This window comes from Brachycentrus maculatus, unplaced genomic scaffold (assembly GCF_059751285.1).
Source record: "Brachycentrus maculatus isolate JH-2025_06_01 unplaced genomic scaffold, ASM5975128v1 h1tg000198l, whole genome shotgun sequence".
Taxonomy (NCBI): domain Eukaryota; kingdom Metazoa; phylum Arthropoda; class Insecta; order Trichoptera; family Brachycentridae; genus Brachycentrus; species Brachycentrus maculatus.
In genome coordinates, this window is record NW_028280949.1 from 171,930 (window position 1) to 192,145 (window position 20,216).

The window sequence follows — 20,216 nt, forward strand, 5'->3', positions numbered from 1 at the left end:
AAAAATGTTAAAAATATCTCCTACTTGGAGATGATCCAGATTTGTGAACAAGTATTTGGACACACTGAAAATTTTATAATCACGTGTAAAATATTATAATCACATTCACGACTTCCTCAGCCCAGTTGATGATTATGTTGATTTTGGAATTTTTACAAACTGGCATCGTTCGGATTATAGCGCGTTCGGATTACGGAGCGTTCGGATTAGAGTGCTGGCGCTGTATAAATAAACAAATTACACTTTTATCGATACGCAGACCTAGATTTTGAAGCAAGTTTCCCTAGTTTGGTAATTACACTAATATTCCTCGAAACGTCAGATCGCAAACCTGACCGCTAATAATAAATAATTATTTCATATATATCTCTACACCAGTTTCTAATGCACTTTCGCACAGAGTATTCAACTCATTTCTGCGGGCGAATCACGCACAGCCAGCAACACGCACATAACAGATTTGATTAGCGTAGACTAAATGCTAATCTCGCAACAGAGTAAAAAAAGAAAGATTTAAATTGAAAACAGAGTGTGCAAAAGAAGGTATTCTTCTTCTTCTTCTTTCCATGTTCACTCCATAAGGGGGTATATCGCTCACTCCTTTCAAGAACGTAATAAATCAAAAATCGTCAATTTTCAGTTGTGCATGTTTTCGGAATGCCCAGAAAATGTACTATATCCCAGCAAAAGAGCCATATTTATAACTTAATATTTACCCTCTACAGGGCAGGAAGTGTTGTTTTTGCATTTTGAAGAAAAGGTATTGTTTAATATTTTTTTAAAAATAAACTAGCTATTTTTCAAATAGAGAAAAATCCTTCAGGTTTAGCCTTAAAAGATATGTTGTACAGTAAAAAAGTTTAACAAGTGGCTTAATATTTATTTTTAACACATTGTTTTATATTTTTAAACTTTAAAAATGTTCTCCTGAAAAATCATGTTTTTTGATTTATGACGTTCTTGAAAGGAGTGAGCAATATGGCCAACACGAGACGTCTCCAAGTCACTCTGTCACGCGCCATCTCCTTGGCTTCCTCCCAGGTCAGTCTGGCGTCTCGAAGTTCCGCTAAGTATAGTTGGTGAATGGTCGTCAGCGGCCTTCCGGGGCGCCGGAATCCTCGGGGTTGGAAGAAGACACATGAGGGGTTGATGCTCTCAGGTGGCATTCACTCATAGAAAGTATTCAGCTGACAAAAATTGATGACACAATAGGACATAAAGATCTATCGGATTTAGTGGTGTCTTGTTTAGAAAAGCGGGAAAATAGAACGAAGACGGCCGAAAAAAACTTGGCACGATCAGATCAATCAGAACCGGAGGGCATATCGCTCACACCTTTCAAGAACGTCATAAATCAAAAATCGTCAATTTTCAGTTGTGCGTGTTTTCGGAATGCCCAGAAAATGTACTATATCCCAGCAAAAGAGGCATATTTTTAACTTAATATTTGCCCGCTATAAGGCAGAAAGTGTTGTTTTTGCATTTTGAAGAAAAGGTATTGTTTAATTTTTTTTAAAAAATAAACTTAATATTTTTCAAATGGAGAAAAAACCTTCAGGTTTTACCTAAAAAGATCTGTTGCACAATAAAAAGTTCAATAGGTGGCTTGATATTTATTTTTAATACATTGTATTATATTTTTAAACTTTAAAAACGTTCTCCTGAAAATCAAGTTTTTTGATCTATGATGTTGTTGAAAAGAGTGAGCGATTTCTTCACTTTGGTGAATGACAAGGAGAGTGTTATATATTTTTGATTTATTGACGATTTTTGATTTATGAGGTTCTTGAAAGGTGTGAGGGATGTATGACTAGATGTTTGGATGTGAAGAAGGCGAGGAGTGTATGTCAGGACAGAAGAGTGTGGCGTTCAATCCTTTCTGCCTACCCCTGCAGGGGAAATGGCGTGATGGTTATAGTAGTAGTAGTTGTTTAGAAAATATGACAAGACGAATAAGACCAATAAATTAGCCATGTGACAAATCGTGATTAATTTAGTATATTGAATTCATTGTGTCTGTTGTATTGTTGTATATTTAGTGTTTATTTATTTACGGCATTTCTGCCTTTTACAAAAAAAAAACAGAAATTAAGATAGATTACGTAGAATATAAAAATAAATGAAATACTGTTTTTAGGGATCAACCTTATTCATTTTATTATTATTTATTACGAACTAAACACATCCAATATAATTTTTAAGACATAAAAACTATTTAGCCCTTATCCGCACCCCAATGGTGCATAGGGCACTGCATTATACAAACACAGTGTAATCTTGTTAACACACGAAGAAAAGGTGATCAGCCCTCCGCTTCAGGTACCAGTCCAGGGTAATACTGAATAAATATTACAGTGTAAAAATCACTTAAATTCATTTGACCCCCCTGGGAATCGAACCGGGGACCTCCAGAACGGCCGAGCGTGCTGACCATTACACTACGGAGACGGACATATAAACTAAATATGCTATAAATCTTTGTACATAATAGGCAAGGAGAATATTCTAAGACAACTATGTAATAAACATTAAAAAAAAAACATAAAAAAACATTAAGTATATACATAAATTCTTGTAAATTTACTAAGTAAACCAGATTGCGGTCAAATTGTCGAGGTAATGTGTGTATGTGTGACAGGGCTTATATGCTGCCTCGTGGGTTTACAATGTACTTAGCTAAGCAAACATGTCAAGAAAAATTATCATTTTTGTTCGTTTTATCATTAACTTTCTTTATTTACAACATTTTAAGATGTCCAGATACTTGTTCACAAATCGGGATTATCTCCAATTATAGGAGTTATTCTTTTTATATGCATTTTTTAACATCTCAACATAGATGAAGAAGAATATGGAAGTATGGGCAAATGAAGCCCCGTTAATGCCCAGAATTCCATACTCTTCTTGATCTATGTTGAGATGTCAATAAAATAATATAGGTAACTTTATTTATCAAAATATTTGTTTACCCTCCATATTTTTTATGATGATTAGTTTTTAAATATCTTTCTCTTCTAACCATTATTCGCACCCAATGGTGCATAGGGCACTGCATCGTATTTATGCAGTCTTATCTTGATCGATACTTACACGAAGGCAAGATGATCACTCGTGCGCTTCAGTCCATGGTAATATTAAATAAATAATATAGTATATTATTTCGAGAGATAAAAATACTTTGTGTTCTGATCCACTCACATTTTTACTAACCAACTAGTTTCGGCAACGACCTGTTGCCCTCTTCAGGGTTTAATTTATTACCTGCTATTCAATGCTTTCAATATTCAAAACAAAATATTATAGCGTTAAATCACTATTATTTATTCCCCGCCCCGCCTGGGAATCGTACCTAGGACCTCGCTAAACACGCTAATCATTACGCCACGGAGGATAAGAATAAATTAATACTAGGCCTATAATTACACATGTTGAATGGAGACCGGATACAAGTCGAACGATGATAAGAGTATGTTATAAACCGCTTAAATGAAAACAATGGGAGATCGAAGACGGCGTCCCTGGTGAAGAAGAGATGAAGATAGCCTCCCTGGTCGACCGTATCTTCTCGGTTATTGATCTCTTCCACGTCGGTGAAGACTTCAAGATGAAAATACTCCTTCTAATGCAGTTCTCTTTTTGCCTTCTTCGTCCATTTACTACATTTACTTTTTATTGGATTTAAGTTTTGTACTAACACATCTTTGTGGAACTGCATTTTATATGATAAAATAACAATATAGTTTTTTCCACATAAATGTAGGACTATGGAATGAATGACTTCAAAAATACTTCTTAAATGTTATTATTTACAAAAATACTCCTATTTCATACTATTTTTGTGAGCCTTAGCGGCTCCTTAAACCTAGAAACTCTGACTCGAGAGTTCGCGACACTAACCAAGGGACCATTAACCGACATTTATTCGTTTATAGATTTCATAACTAGGATTCCACACCTGGTATCCATATTCAAGGATGCTCTTAATGTTCTAATATAAGCATAATACAGGGTTTTTATAGTATTGATATCTCGAAAAGGCTTGCATGTTCTTATCCAAAAATAAAACCTAACGTGCGGTTGGCTTTGGAGACTATGAAGTTCATATGATTGTCAAAGATCAATTTAGCGTCCAGTATCATGCCTAAATAATTATTTTATGAGTGCCAACACTTCGTAGTTAAAGCGATTACTTCGCTTGGAATCGACTAAGATCTCTCTGCTCATAGCGGTTGATCGGGAGTGCATAAGTACGAGGAGTATAAAGAGAATGCAAGCGTAACAGTTCAATAGGAGTATGTCAGTGCATTCACTATACTCTGGTCTCAATAGACTATGAAGAGTTAGACATGAAAAGGTAATTCAAATACGACCTTGAAAATTGTTCACTTATTAACCTATTTGCTAAATGGGTAGTTGGGTTAGTAGTGATTATTTAGATTAGTGCTAGAAGTCTTCTCTGAACTATAGTCGAAGAATATTCAAGAACATATGTACGTAGATATATTACATATTTCGATCATAAATGAACCTTATCTGAAAAATAACTTGACTCACTTTTATACAGATCCCGGAAATCACTTCATGTCAAGATTTGTATTCAAATATCATTTAAATATTCATTACAATACCATATTTTATCATTTTTATGAATTATATAAAGATATATCGTAATTACGTAAGCACAAACATTGTTTTGTCTAATTGCTGTACCTACATATTTTGTCTTTTCCATTTTACCACACTAAGCCATGCAACGCATGGGCGGGTACAATTAGTCTATTATAAAAGTAAAGCTATTACACTTACTAACTATCTACACTTGCTAACTAACCGTCGCACCGCTTAACCACTAGGGTAGGCAGAGAGCATAAAACGCTACACAAATCTTTCTTACAAAAATTTCACCTCTTCCACATTAATGCATCTCCTCATACCTCATACATACCCGCCTGTTAGATACGACATAATCGGCCATCACGACAAACTCATTATGGATATTATTTTTTGACATCTCAACATAGATGGAGAAGAAGAATATGGAGGACTGGGCATTTACGGGGATTACGACCGTCATAGGCTGGTTTAAGTGATCACTTTTCACACGTGTAACAATCACAAATTCTACCCTTAATTGACAACCAAACTACTCAAATTCTCGGAATTTCTGTTTATACGAATCAATTTCGAAACATTGTACAATAATCAATAGAATTTTCACAATAGACAACTATTGGTGAGATGAAGAAGTTTTTTATTGAGCATAAAAATCTTATATTTGTATGTGAGGTCCGAATCCTGGATTATAATCATATACATAAGAAACGCCAGAAAATATCCCTTTCATTATTTTTTATTTTATCTTTTATTTTTGCTTATAATTTGACCAGATAATTTATTAACATTTTGAGTGTATCCAAATACTTATTCATTTATGTTGAGGGATAAAAAAGTAATATGAAAAATAACTCCTATAATTGGAGATAATCGAAAGTTGTGAACAAGTACATATTTGGACTCACTCAAAATGTTGTTAAAAAGGCTTTAAATTTAAACCTTCGCACATAACGCGTTAATGTTATTTCGTGGGAACGGAACTGAGTGACTTACCACTCGCTGTTCCGTTCCATTGTTAACTTCCTTATGTAAAGATGAGGCAAATCAAAGTTAACACAACGGAGTTATATCATTTTTATAGCACGCATAACTAAACATAACCTCTGAATTAGAAAAGTCAATTTTGCAAGTCTCTTGTACTCTACGATTTCAACACAACATAATTCTGTGTGTTGCGAATTGTCAAACGAATTGTGAAGATGATTTTTGTTGTGTTATTTGAAATATTCAACTTTTAAAATTTTATTCTCAAACTATATACATCTTAATTTTCACTAATGCTTAATTCTTTTTTACCAACTAATTTTCATTTAAACTTAAAAATCATTTATATTTCATACCAATGTTCCCTTTGTGCCCATTTTCTTTTCAAGTATTACAGTGAAAAAATCAATTTAATTTGATTCCAGTATTTATTTGACATAAAACATATGTATATGTATTTATATAAAGAATGTATCAAACAACAATGGAATCGAAATCAGCGTCGCTAATGCGTTCAACAGACGGCGCTGCTATAAGGATAAAAATGCTATTTAAAATAAATATGTTTTTACTTGTCACAAGTATTTATAAAAACATGCGCGTATTCGAATGCAACGTTCAGTAAAAATTTCAAAGCAATTAATTTTTTTTCGTGAGAAACTAATTTTTAGTAAAATAAAGCTATGGTTTTTATATTTAAGTGTTTTAATCATAATTTAATTATGTCGTACCACAAAGTGAATGCTGAAACAATAAATAAAAGAGTTTATGGTGGAAGATATGTCTGAAAATATAAAGATAGGATGCACTTAATGTTAGAAATATGCGTCTGCATGCACTTTGATTGTGGGAATGAGTCAACAAAAGAAATTTCTCATTACAAAGTCGGTTCATACTTTAGATCGAGACGCGCGCTAAGCACGAAACCTGTTTGTAACAGGAACACTGAATCCTCTACACTCGCCTTCGTATAAAAAAGTGAAAACAGATTATTATCTCTCCATATTTATTCTACCTGTACCAGAGGACCTAAACCATTGAAAAGTGAAACGTTCACAGCTTCACAAGGCCTTGCCTTATAAACCATATATTTATTTCATCGAAATAAATATGATTTATGGTTTTGAAAAGAAAAGAGTTGAAAGTTAAAGGTTTATTTTTATTTCTATGTATTTTCTGAAAAACAAAACAATTATTTAATGTACACTTTTTTTGAAAATCGGACGTTAACAGACATGTCGCTCACTCCTTTCAAGAACGTCATAAATAAAAAAACTAGATTTTTCGTGAGAATGTTTTTAAAGTTTAAAAACATAACACAATGTATTAAAAATAAATATCAATCCACTTTTTGAACTTTTTACTGTGCAACAGATCTTTTTAGGCAAAACCTGAAGGTTTTTTCTCCATTTAAAAAATATTTAGTTTTAAAAAAAATAATAATTAAACAATACCTTTTCTTCAAAATGCAAAAACAACATTTTCTGCCCTATAGCAGGTAAATATTAAGTTAAAAATATGCCTCTTTTGCTGGGATATAGTACATTTTCTGGGCATTTTGAAAACATGCATAACTGAAAATTGACGATTTTTGATTTATGACGTTCTTGAAAGAAGTGAGCGATGTGACCTCTCCTATGGTCTGCGGTTTGCTGATCCAAATTCGTTTGGTTTGTTGACAAATCCGAATGAGAGATGAATTTAGATCTGGGTGTAAAATAAAATATGTAGTAGTAAATGAGATTAGTATTGAGCAGAAACTCTTTAATTAGTATGTGAGGTCCGAATCCTTGATATATGACATATATGAGAAACGCTATAAAATGTTATTTACATTATATTATTTTAGCTTATAATTTCACCAGTTTATTTACAGCATTTTGAGTGTGTCCAAATACTTGTTCACAATCGGGATTATCTCCAATCAGGAAAATAACTCCTAATCGGAGATAATCCAGATTTGCGAAAAAGTATTTGGACACATTTAAAATGTTTTAAGTAAAATTTAAATTAATTACTATTATACAAAGTGACTACCGAACTATTTAATGAAAAAAGTGAAGAGTTTCTGCTTAATAAAAAGCTTCTTTACATCTCACCAAAAGATGTCTCTAGTGAAGTTCTATTGATTCAAGAACAAGTTTTCTAAATTGGTTCATATATATAGAACCAAGAATTTGAGTAGTGTGGTTGTCAATAATGGGTAGAATTGGTGAATGTTACACGTGTGTAAAGTGTTCACGTAAACCAGCCTATGACGGTCGTCAGCCCCGTAAATACCCAGACTTCCATATTCTTCTTCATCTTGGATGAGATGTCAAAAAATAATATGAAAATAACTCCTGAAATTGGAGATAATCCAGATTTTGTGAACAAGTATCTGGACACACTCAAAATGTTGTAAAAAAGTGAAGGTTAAAATGTTGACTATCCCTTGCATGGTATGTTAGTGGGCAGTAGCATCAACAGATTCATCTAAGTTCTATTAGACAGTTGGTCCAAGAACCCAAAGCTGTTACCTGCAGAGAACGGAAGTATCTTGTTCCCAACAAAAAATAGGTACGTGACAAACTTGTTTGATATTTTGCCAATTTTATTATCTTGATCGATTATTGGGTACATTAATCGGCCAGTGACTTTTATATAAATATAACTATTAAATATCAAGTGTGCTGATAATAAAGTTTGTTATGCATACCAAAATAATTACACTATAAATCGTATTTATGACATTACATAACAATTTTGTGGTAGTAATTAAGCTGTCGATGTCAAGTTTTGTCGTAAATTCATTAATTCAGGAATCTTTTCTTCTTCTTTTTAATGGCTTTTCACGCTTCTTGGGTGTTCTAGCCAGTGTCGAGTTATTTATGTTTTGAATATTGAAAGGATCATATTGCTATATTATTTTGAGAAAAAAACCAAACCAGACTTATTTAATTCAGGAGTCAACAACATAATGATATACAAAAAAAAAACATAATTTAAAAAATAATAAAAATAAATAATAAATAAACTGTATCGCGTGTAACACGGTGAAACGGCGTTCCAGCATCCTTTTTCACAGATCGCTCACTCCTTTCAAGAACGTCATAAATCAAAAATCGACAATTTTCAGTTGTGCATGTTTTCGGAATGTCTAGAAAATGTACTATATCCCAGCAAATGTGGCATATTTTTAACTTAATATTTACCCGCTACAGGGCAGAAAGTGTTGTTTTTGCATTTTGAAGAAAAGGTTTTGTTTAATTTTTTTTAAATATGCTAAATATTTTTCGAACGGAGAAAAAACCTTCAGTTTACCTAAAAAGAACTGTTGCACAGTAAAAAGTTCAATAAGTGTCTTGATATTTATTTTTAAAAAAATTGTATTATATTTTTAAACTTTTAAAACGTTCTCCTGAAAAATCAAGTTTTTCGATTTATGACGTTCTTGAAAGGAGTGAGCGAGATGTTTATTTTTATTGTTCAAAATATTTAATTTGTCTTTTAAATTGTCTGTGCTAACGTAATTATAATCTTTATTTATAAAATTCGTCATAATATAGTATTGTAAGTAATACTTAAAAGATATAACAATATATTTTTTTAGTAAAAAGCTTGACATGAAGTGAGTTCCGGGAACATTTTTGTTTTAAAAAAATACTTGATTGTTTCATATGTATGTTGTATAAAAGCGAGTGAAATCATTATTACTACTAATGAATAACTAACTAACCATCAAGCCGCTTCCCGCAGGCGTAGGCAGAGATAATAGAACGCCACACCATTCTGTCTTTGCAAACACTCTTCGCCTTTTCCACGTTTATGCATTTCGTCATGCATACCTTAATGAATAAGAATAGAACGCCATACCAATATATCTTTGATAACAATCTTCGCCTCTAAGTTGGTATTATATTTTATAAGAAAAATTATGTATCAAATAAAGAAAATAAAAAATATTGTATGACCATCTATCTATGAATATCTAATTGACTACTTTCTTTCATCTGTTTTTCACAGTCTTGCATACATTCTTCGCCTCTAAAATATTCATCAATCTCCTCATACCTTATACAAGCCTATTATTCCGACTCCTAAATCGTCCACGCCCAAATAATTCAACTTCTTTATAACGCCAAGTGTATTTCAGTCTTCCTCTATTTTGATGTATAATATATGCTGGATTGAAAGCATTATCTTAAAAAGCGCTATGTGATCAATATTTTAACGTTGGAAATGTCAGACAGTCAAATATAATATTTCATTACCAGTCCGCCTTTTCGCGACATTATGGAGGCGGGTGAACGATTAAAATGTTTTTGTAGATTAATTTGAATATTTTATTAATTTAAAATATATAATATTTCGCACACAAATACAGTCTTGATAAAGAAGCGGTTAGCTTCGAAACCGGTAGACATTATAATCAAGTTATAATAAAATATTTATAGTGATTTTAAAACAAAGTTTTATTTTAATTATATGATATTATCTAGTCTTGATAAAGAAGCGGTTAGCTTCGAAACCAGTAGACATTATAATTAAGTATAATAAAATATTTATAGTGATTTTAAAACAAAGTTTTATTTTAATTTTATGATATTATCTAGTCTTGATAAAGAAGCGGTTAGCTCCGAAACCAGTAGACATTATAATTAAGTATAATAAAATATTTAAAGTGATTTTAAAACAAAGTTACATTTTAATTATAAAATGGAAAATCACAAAGTTAGTGCTTCAAATATAAATTATACAAATACATTCATTTGCTCATTTTTTTTCAACAAAACCAACTGATCTATAACATAATTAAATAGATACAATGTTTTCTCATTATCTCGAAAATATCGAATCACGGGCATAAATATGTTTCATATTTTTGCTATCACAAACCATTAACATTAATATCACCAGGGGCGTGCCTTTCATACAGGCAGAAAAGCAGTGCCTATCATAACTTACCTGACATAAAAATACTGACATAAAAACGCAACCATTACTAACCCTACCTTACTTAGCAGTACCAGCTTACCTTACAACCTACTTTTACTGCCTACCCTAATGAATTATCTGTGCACGCCACTGAGTATCATCAATCGAAGCATCAATGATAGTGTAAATATTGAATAAACAGAATATTTACAACGTCCAAATACTTGTTCACGAAATCTAGTGAATTTGAGTACTGTGGTTGTCAATAATGGGTAGAATTGGTGAATGTTACAAGTGTCTAAAGTGATCACTTAAACCAGCCTAAGATGGTCGTCAGCCCCGTAAATGCCCAGATTTCCATATTCTTCTTCATCTTTGATGAGATGTCAAAAAATAATATGAAACAGAATATTGTTATCACTCTCCTTATCATTCATCATTCATATATGTATAATACCACTTAAAAAGACCACTTTATGATTACCACTTTCGGAATAATTACTCCGCCATCAGGTCAACTGTAGACCTAAAGATGGAATGGTAAAGAATGAATTAGAGCATTGAGGTACATTACCGGAAACACGTTAAGAGACCGCCGAATAAGAAACACGAAAATTGGGAATATGTTTAGTACGGAGGATATAGTCAGATGGGGAAGACAGAAATTCAAGAAAATTCAAGAAATATTTTTTTTCAATTGGTCTGGGTATGTGATGTATTTTTCCCATTTACCTTCTCTATCCTTACTATCCTACCTACAGACAAGTCTCTAATAGAAGCTTTGCGGGTTATTCTTTTAAAAACAGTGAAGACGATTCTGGAATGCCCAATGCCTCTCGAAAGATTTGCCTTAAACATCGAATTGAAGTCTGCTTCTCCTTTCGCAAATAATAATATTATCGTTAAGTTCCGTGCTTCGAGAGCTGTGTTAGCACTTAAATAAACGTTTAAGTGCTACTTTCACATACCAAGAACCCTTGTCTTTATTTATTTAATGGTTTTCTTTATGAACTTCGTTCTCACAAGATGTATGAAGATCAATACTCAGATGTATTTAAACTAAACGAGAAAATTCGATATTCAATTCTTCTGCTTGAGAAACGCCAGAAAATATCATTTTTATTTTTATTATTTTAGTTTATTATTTGACCAGTTAGTTGGTAGAATCCATATTGAATCTTTGTGTAATATATCCAAAACTAATCACGGTTATTGGATTGAATTCTACTTTTATTTACATATATTTGATAATACGTGACGCGTTTCGTCTTATTAGGACATTATCAAACAAACCAGATAATGTCTTAATAAGACGAAATGCGTCAAATATTAGCATATATATGCAAATTAAAATAGAACTAAATTCAATAACCGTGTTTAATTTTGGATATATTACCCAAAGATTCAATATGTAATTCAACCAACTAACTGGTCAAATAAAAAGCTAAAATAATAAAAATTAAAATGATATTTTCTGGCGTTTCTCATGTATGTGATAATAATCCAGGATTCGGATCTCACGTAGTAATATAAGAGTTTCTGCTAAATAAAAAGCTTTTTTTCATCTCTTGTAATCATTTTGATTCCTATTCTTCATCATTGATGAGATGTCAAAAATAATATTCTACCAACGGTCTGCAGTTACAATAAATAAATATATATTCGTCAAAATTTTCATTATTATTTTTTAAAACGAAGTTAAAATGAGAGGAAACATAAACAATTGTTTTCTGAAGTATAAACAAGAAGCAAATGTTGTTGTTTTTATGAATCCACTCACGTCCGCAGTTTCCATGACCTTCGCGATTAAATAATTCAGATTTGAAACCGGTTGAATATTTTAGTATCTAGATCTACATTCTAATAGGTTTTGCTACCTCTTTTTTGTCTTAAAAATGAGTGTTCACCATTAATGATTTTTCAACATGCAAATTTTGCCATAGGACTTTGCAACGCCTTATGTTTTTACTATCGAGTATGAGTTATTTAGTTTCACCAAAACAGTAATATATTCCATCTTCGATGGGTTCGACTTGGACTTGGGAAATAAATGTTTTTCTCATGGATATATATCGCATGCTCCAACGTCAGATCAAACATAAAAATACATGCACAGAAGCTGGCGACAAAAAGAACAAAGGGCACACATTAGCAATCAAATAATCGTTTATTTTATTATATTTTAAGTTTTCCATTTTTCTACTTCGAAAAAAAAAATTCAGTGAAACGTTTATTAAAATTTACTGTAACATCGCTAATCCTAATAAATAATAATGTAATTTTAGAACTGATAATGTATGTATGTATATATACATATCAATATATATATATATATATATATATATATATATATATATATATATATATATATATATATATATATAATATATATATATATATATATATATATATACATATATATATTTATATATATATATATATATATATATATATATATATATATATATATATATATATATATATATATATATATATATATATATATATATATATATACATTCCAATAACATATTTTACTATTTTGATGAATTATGTAAATATATAATGTAATTACGTAAGCACAAACATTGTTTTGTCTAATTGATTTGGAAAATTTAAAATATTGTATTATATATCCGTGGGAAAAGGTGCCAGAACGCCTTTCCACCGCGTTACTTGGAAAATAAATCCTGGTACTAATAATAATAAAATAACAGTATATTTAGACACAAGCAAATAAAAAATTAAATACATATTTAAACTAATCATTATTTGGTGTTAAAAATACCCTCATGCCCATTCGAGAGTTAACTAAATGCCAGAATGCGTGGTCACAAGACCTTGAATAAGTTATAAGTGTGTTTTTGTCATCGAACAGTGTGGGCAGGGCTGTATCTGCCGTATTGTGCAACGGACTAAATACTCACAAGAGATCGCTGTACCAATCAATCTCAATTGATGAATATGTTAAAATATCTTTGAAACCACTGTTCCTTGTCGCATAAGTGAATAATATAGAGAAAGTGGCTTGTCGAAATTATTCACGGTAAGAATTTGAATAAAAAAAAGTTGTCCAAATTCCAATGATTTTTTTCTTACGATTTATCATCTCGGCAGTGAATCAGAGACGGTTTACAGCATCAATATTTGATTGATATTAAAAAATGAAATAAATAATTCTCCTATTTGTCTTGTATTACATTAGATTTAAATTTTGTACTGACATTTCTTTGTTGTACTGCATTTTATAGAATAAAAAAACAACTATTTTGTAGTTTTTTCCATGTAAATTTTATTTGAACAGCAACCGGGTTTCGTCGTAACCGACCAGTATGATGACGTCGGTTACGATGAAACTTGGTTACTGATCAAATAAAATTCACGTGGGAAAAACTAGAAAATAAGTGTTTTTTTTATTCTATCATATCTTTTGTTTCATTTAACAATAAATTGATTTGTTCATATATCAAAGAAAGCCTGTTAACGACAGTCAACAGTCCGGCTTCTCCTGAGGAGTTTTACGTGGTTTCCTCCCAGCAATGAGCAAATGCTGACAAGTTCCTGATTGGCCGTCACATTGGATAGATTATCCCTCCTGTTGAAAATGTGAAACTAAAATTTCGCAACTTAAAAAATAATCAGATATCATATAAAAATCGCGGTGAGTGGTTATATACTAATATTACATTTTTTTTTGTAAAAAAATAAATAAGTAAAATGACTTACCACAAATTAAATGCTTTAAATATTAATAATATTGACAATAAAAAATTGCTTTGCAAGAGAAGGTCTGTCAGGAAGCCTAGATGCTTCTGTATCAGATCTGGGAATGCTGTAGGACAGCTTTTAATATCCCTCCTGTTCCCAACACAGAACAAAATAAAACATCTTTTTTTTCAAGTTAGAAGAAATTAAGATTAGAAGAAACAAGATCTATATATCTATTTTTATTTTATTTTATTTTATTTTATCTCATCAAAGATGAAGAAGAATATGGAAGTCTGGGCATTTAGTAGATGTCTCTAGTGAAGTTCTAGTGATTCATGAACAAGGTTTCTAAATTGGTTCATATATATATAGAACTTCCAAGAATTTGAGTAGTGTGGTTGTCAATAATGGGTAGAATTGGTGAATGTTACACGTGTGTAAAGTGATCACTTAAACCAGCCTATGACGGTCGTCAGCCCCGTAAATGCCCAGACTTCCATATTCTTCTTCATCTTTGATGAGATGTCAAAAAATAATATGAAAATAACTCCTGTAATTGGAGATAATCCAGATTTTGTGAACAAGTATTTGGACACACTCAAAATGTTGTATCCACAAATCTTGTATATAAAAAGCAATATCAAAGAAAAATGCAACTCCCATCTAAAAAAATCCTCAAATGTGTTCCTAGACACTTGATGGGACTTTTGTGAGGACACTTTCCAAAATTATTATTTTTAAATATATTTTGAGGTTCATGTCTGATTCGTCTGGATTAGTAAGAAGCCATTTGTTCGTTATAAAAAGACGTACACTAATTACATACTTGTGTTTAGTAATCGTTTCGAAATAGCGGTGACTGAATACAAAAATGTTGAACAAACAACAAAAAAATGTTTGGAAAGTTGAGGAAAATTAAAGAATTCAAATGTAAAGACGATTTAATAGTATAAAGTATAAAATTAGGTTTTATATATACTGTACTTTCACTTCATTCATCTTTTTGTAGGTTGTAATTCGGACACACGTGTACACGATGCGATACACGTGAATTTCTACGTGGAAAAATGTCAAAAAGTAGAAGAAATAAACTACATACATAAGAATGTTTATTTTATACTTTGCTTATTTTTTATACTTCGATGCTTTGAGAATACGTGTCTGCGGAGAATTTAAGGCGTGCGGTGCGGTGGTTTGACTTTGTTAGGAATGAAAAGATAAGGCGTAGGATCGTATAGGATCCGCTTTTCGAATTGAAATTCAAAAATATTAGAATCACTTGTTTTATGGCTATATGACGTTAGGCAAAAGTATCCAAGTATTTTAGTACCTACCGAGATTTTTTCAAAAATCGCTTGTTTTATGAAAAATCGCGGTAGGTACTTAAACACTTGAAAAGAAAATGGGCACAAAGGGAACATTGGTATGAAATATGAATGATTTATAGGTATATATATATATATATATATATATATATATATATATATATATATATATATATATATATATATATATATATATATATATATATATATATATATATATATATATATATATATATATATATATATATATATATATATATATATATATATATATATATATATATATATATATATATATATATATATATATATATATATATATATATATATATATATATATATATATATATACATATATATATATATATATAAATATATATATATAAATATATATTTAAATATATAATAGATACAGTACTATTTTATCTTGTGAAAACACTTTTTTCTTGTTGATATTTCGTGATAATCTCTTCTTATTCGTCACCGTCCATCACCTCCCCACCATTCTACGTCAATCTCTTCCCATTGTCACCGCTGTCACGGAAAACACGGCCTATTGTGAATCCTACACTATCCGGATGTTTCACAATAGTCGGCTGTTGTTCTGCATATTAGCATATAATTGGCCACACTCGTAAGCAGACACGATAATGTTCAACAAATTTATTTGCATACGCCACAAGCAATAAGTCATTTGGTCCTGACATATCGACTGTCTCGGGCCTAGCGTCTAGACACACCCGAAGGGAAATGATATAGTAATACCCCGCTTAGTTCGGATAATGCGTGCCAATATGAAGCGTTAAACGAACCGGCGCTAAGTAAGGTCGATTTTCCATTTTCCACAAATAATACTTGAATTCTTCGTCTTTTTTTTATCTCCTCTGACATACTTCCTTGCCATACGTAGTGTTTAATTATCGCGATTTTATATACCAAACACGTATGCGTTTCAAATGACAAAATAGTATTGTATGTTGTACCTACCTACATATTATATATATTTTTTAAACGAATAACATACGTAAGTCACATATATTCGTATAATATTCCCGATGAGTAATTTCCATTACTTATTTTGAGACATGGGGTTGAGGTTAATAAGACTGAAAAACAAATATGAAAACACGGGGCAAAATTAAAAATATAAAACAATAAACTAGCCTAGTAAATAGGCATATAAAAACATAAGCTAATAGTATGTTAAAAGGAAACAAATGATAAAATATTACTTATCATTAACACAAATATCTTTCCATAAAGTATTTTTTTTCAGTTAATTCATTTTGGATCCCTGACTGGGTTCCATTTTATATATCGCTCACTCCTTTCAACAACGTCACATATAATAATAAAAAACTTTTCAGGAGATCGTTTTAAAGTTTAAAAATATAATGTAATGTATTAAAAATAAATATCAAGCCACTTATTGATTTTTTTACTGCGCAACAGATCTTTTTAGGTAAATCCTGAATGTTGTTTCACCATTTGAAAAATATTTAGTATGTTCAAAAAATTATTTAACAATACCTTTTCTTCAAAATGCAAAAACCAGTCTTTTTGCCCTGTAGCGGGTAAATATTAAGTTAAAATTATGCCGCTTTTGCTGGGATATAGTACATTTTTTGTGCATTCCGAAAACATGCACAACTGAAAATTGACGATTTTTGATATATGACGTTGTTGAAAGGAGTGAGTGATATGTCAGGCAGCTGGTTAATTTAAGATCGAATACGGATATTATCGGTTGTATGACTACCACTTTCTCTGAAATCAAATCCGGGACCCTCAGCATGGTAGTCAAACGCTCTAACCACTACCTACGGAAGTGGAAAAAATATATACTAAATGGAGTTTTATACTCTTATATGGAGAATGTTTAATACGTTATTCCTTTGAGCAGTTAAAATGGTGTGTGCATACTTTTCCAAAGCGTTAATCAAAGAAAGTATAATATAATGAATGTAGGTATATAAAAAAGATACTATCAAACAATTAACTTAAAAGTGATAGAAAGTGAACGAAAAACTAACGGTCGAAAATAAATTTAGATGCCAAACTAAAGTTTTATTATTTATATTCTAAGAGCCGTTTGAGATATATAATAACACGGATTGATTCAAATCTCCATACTTTTAACACGAATGCCAGTTTCACGTTCAAATAACTGTATTTAAAATAATTTGCGAATCATTTTTTGTGTTTCGTTACGGCTGTCAAAATTGCGGACATTTTGGATTATTTTAAACGAATTCGAATTACCATAGAAAAAGGCGGGCGTTCCAAATAGAAGAAAGCTTATCATTTTTCTTTCTGGGTCATGATCATCTTAGCCATAGAAAAACATTTATATTTCTGATTACACTGGCCAACAATGATTTTGTAACTGAAATTTCGATGACTGATTTGGACTAAGTTAATCGTTCTTATTCAAAGTCTATATTGTGACAAGCTTGTATCACGTCAAGTTTTGATGTTAGTCATATTATTGTTTGTATGGACCCCATACGTTGAAACCGTAATATAATATAATAATAAAACCCTTATCCGCACCCCAATGGTGCATAGGGCACTGTGTCATATAAACGCAGTGTTATCTTGATCGTTTACACATGAAGGAAGGGTGATCAGCCCTCCGCTTCAGGTACCAGTCCATGGTAATATTAAATAAATACATATTACAGTGAAAAAATCACTTATATTTATTTTACCCCCCCTGGGAATCGAACCCGGGACCACCATTACACTACGGAGGCGGACAAACCGTAATAGTGGTTGGTATCTAAACATGCTTTAGTCTAAGGTCTAAGGGATTAAAAAAAAGGATTGATAATTATGAAGTAACAGTGGAAATATATTGAATATGTTAGCATTATACTGTATGTTTATATATAATTATACATAAATAATAAGATATACTTAAGTAAATATCAGAATTTAAAATATCCATAACTAAAAAATCCGACGTGCTAAATTTTTTTTGCTTTCGTTTTTTAATTCAGCTATGCAAAGTGCATAAAGATCAGGTATTTTCATGCCAGTTACAAAATAAAAGTTGTAAATTGTTGGCCAGTGTCATCATTTGTTAGTAATTGGCCAAGTAATAGGTGTTTAAATTATAAATATTATTTACAATTTATCTTTTATTTATTTATTTTATAAAACACTGGATTATTCACCATACGGAAGACATATATTCACCCTATGGATGACAATATTATAGATGTCTCAATTTCAGATGAAACATCATTTTTTAAATGAAGGAATATGGAAGTCTGAGCATCCTAGGGCTAATGACCTGGCATTTGGCTGGCTTAAGTGATCGCTTAATACACTTGTGTAAACTATGATATTTTATATTAATTGTTATTTTTATTTTCTATTATTATTTTGTTTGTAAATAAAAAAGAAATACCATATTTACATCTCACCAATAGATGTCTCTAGTGAAGTTCTAGTGATTCAAGAACAAGGTTTCTAAATTGGTTCATATAAGTAGATAGAACTTCCAAGATTTTGAGTAGTGTGGTTGTCAATAATGGGTAGAATTGGTGAAAAAGTATACATGGTTTGAAAGTACAAAGTAATCATAATTCACGTGGCAAATTTCAATGTTTTTTGTTCACACATACATATTATATGTATATTTTTTACCAATTTTTATATTACTTAAGATTATTATTTATAGAAAAAACGTAGGTAGGAGGTCTATGACTTTCATGTTGTATTTCAATAACAAACGAAAACTACCTACTTAAAGTGTCATCATTTTGAAATTTTTATATTGTCGGAGGGCGTGTGTACACCCACGTATATATATTTATTTATATCCTTGAAACTCACAATTTAAAAATCAATTGCAATCTGTTTTTTTTTTGTAGACAGTTATAGAATTCCAAGCCTTTACTAATATGTAAAGGAAATGTATTATTTATAAAATTAAACAACTTTGTTTTAACCACTTTTTTTACTATCAGTACACTTTTTAACCTACCAGTTTCGACAAGAACCTTTTCATCATCAGGGTTTGTTAAATTCTAAAACATTAAATTACCTACTCAATTACATTCCCTTACCAAAAACTTCCACAAACTCCGTAAAATAAGAAAATAATAAATGTTAAGAAATGTATTACTTTAAATTTTAAATTGTGATTTTAACAGTATTCTGTCGATAAAATAGTGTGCAAGAGAAAAATCAAGATGGCGACGTTAAATCAAAAATTTGAGCGACTTGAAGTGTTGTAAAACGAAAAATTACCTTCAAAATAAAAATGCTTAAAGAACGGTAAAACAAATTAATGAGGCGAATGTAATTAGAAAACGGAGCAGAGGAAGACCGAGAAAAAATTAGCACTGTCAGGTATGCCAAATACTTGAATGTGTTCAGGTCAGGAGTCGTAATAATCGTCGGGGATGTGTGAGGAAATGCATGAATATGGAAGAGGTGAAGAATGTTTGCAAAGACAGAGTTGTGTGGCGTTATATTCTCTCTGCTTACCCCTGCGGGGAAGTGGCGTGATAGTTAGTTAGTTATTTTTTTTTATAAAAATGCTGTTAATAATGACTTAATGCAAAGAAAATGTTTAAAAAACGCGAATATATTATTTTTATGACATTTATTTTTACATAATTGCAAAATGCTGTTCAGTGTTTTAAAATATTTATC

At 30.9% G+C, this 20,216-nt stretch overlaps 1 protein-coding gene across 2 annotated transcripts in view; it reads left to right on the top strand.

Annotated features, from left to right (window-relative positions):
* Positions 1 to 20,216, top strand: part of LOC148307521 (uncharacterized) — a 101,315-nt gene that overhangs the window by 6,351 nt on the left and 74,748 nt on the right. The window contains exon 1 of one of the 2 annotated variants that reach the window (XM_088263319.1): positions 8,107 to 8,157. The exons of the other annotated variant lie outside the window; for it this stretch is intronic. The gene's annotated coding sequence lies outside the window, so the exon portion shown is untranslated. Of the gene's footprint in view, positions 1 to 8,106; positions 8,158 to 20,216 lie in introns of those variants that run through there. 2 annotated transcript variants of the gene reach the window in all.